Genomic DNA, 1,636 nt, shown 5'->3' with positions numbered 1-1,636 from the left:
CCCCCAATCAATAATTAGCTGAAAAATACTTTTCCTTGGAATAAACAGGGATATGTACAGAGACATGATTCAACTCTTTTGCTGTCTATCCACTTGTCCTTCAGAGTAGCGCTGTGCAAAATTTTGCTGGTTGTTTTGATTCAACACTGTTTCAACTAATGTTGAGCTCAAAACTGTGAGATTGAATCAAAATGAAGGGCTTCGAAACAGCCTTGAAACAAAATGAGGCTAGTCAAAACATTTCAAAACTTTTGAAATGTTTTGAGTTTTGAAGCCAGCAGCGAGAGACAGGGGAGAACCAGGGCTGTGCTTTCAGCAGCGGGCGGGAGTGCAGCCCTGGCTCTCCCCATTTCCCGCAACCAGAAGCCAATAATAGTGCAGGGGAAGGGAACTGAACCTGGGCTTAGTACCCCACCCCAGCGCTGCGATCCGGTGGGGGGGTTGGTGAGTCAGCTCAGCTGGGCTCACTTCCCCCCCCACACTGCAATCGGGTGCAGGGCAGAGAGTCAGCCTAGATGGGCTCACTCCCACCCTCTGCGCTCTGATCGGGTGTGGAGCAGAGTCAGGCCAACTGGGCTCACTCCACCCCCCCCATACTGTGATCAGGTGCAGGGTGGAGAGTTAGCCCAGCTGTGCTGTGATCGAATCGTAGCACAGGGGGATGGGAAGTGAGCCCAGCTGGGCTGACTCTCTGCCCTGCAGCAGATTGCAGTGTGGGGGGCAGAGTGAGCCCAGCTGGGCTGACTCTCCATGCCGCTGCCAGATTGCAGCTCAGTGGTGGGGGGGAGAATTGAGCCCAACTGGGCAGACTTTCTGCTCCCCCCTGCCCAATCTAACAGTGGGGATGGGAAATCAACTCAGCTGGGCCGACTTCCCGCCCCTGGGCGATCTAGCACTGGGGGTGGGAAGTCAGCCTAGCTGGGTTGACTTCCCACCCCCAGCAAAATGTCGAAACAGCATCGGAACAGCCTTTCAGTTTCAATGGAACGGAATGGAATGGAATGGAACAGCTGTTTCAAATTGAAATGAAATTCGAAACGGAACGCTATTCCTTTGAACTGGCGAAACTGAAGGCGAAATGAAACAGTGCCATTTTGCACAGCCCTACTTCAGAGAGCTCTGAAGATTCCCCATCTTAACTCCCACCAAGGAGGACCCAGATCGAGGTTACAGTGATCCCCAACAATTCATTAGATTAGCTTTATGCTCTGTGTCTCTGTCTGTGACTGATGGGGTGCCAAGTTGTAGATTATAAAATGGGTCTCTGTAAGAGATAAGATGTCTGGAAACTCTCCCTCTTTCTAAGCTACTTATTTCAAACAACATACATGCACACACATACAAATACCTTAATAGGTCTTGTTATTATTGGTGCAAAGATAAATGCAGATATGTCTCTGTGCTCCAAAGAAAGTTTGTCTAACACTTGACTATAAGCAAAGCTGCCAGAAGCCAGAGTACAGATAAAAAGCCCTTGGAGAAAAATGTTAAATCAATATTTTTCTTATAAGCTGTTGCAAAGAAGAGGTACACTTCTGCAGCTGCTAAGAGGTAATAATGACAGTGAAACTCAGTGTGCACAGCAAGAGGGTAACAAGATTGACATTGGCCTTTCTACTTATGCATCTTTCTCCTG

The sequence above is a fragment of the Alligator sinensis genome, unplaced genomic scaffold (genome assembly GCF_000455745.1).
Source record: "Alligator sinensis unplaced genomic scaffold, ASM45574v1 scaffold596_1, whole genome shotgun sequence".
NCBI lineage: Eukaryota > Metazoa > Chordata > Crocodylia > Alligatoridae > Alligator > Alligator sinensis.
Note: the sequence above shows the minus strand (reverse complement) of the source record.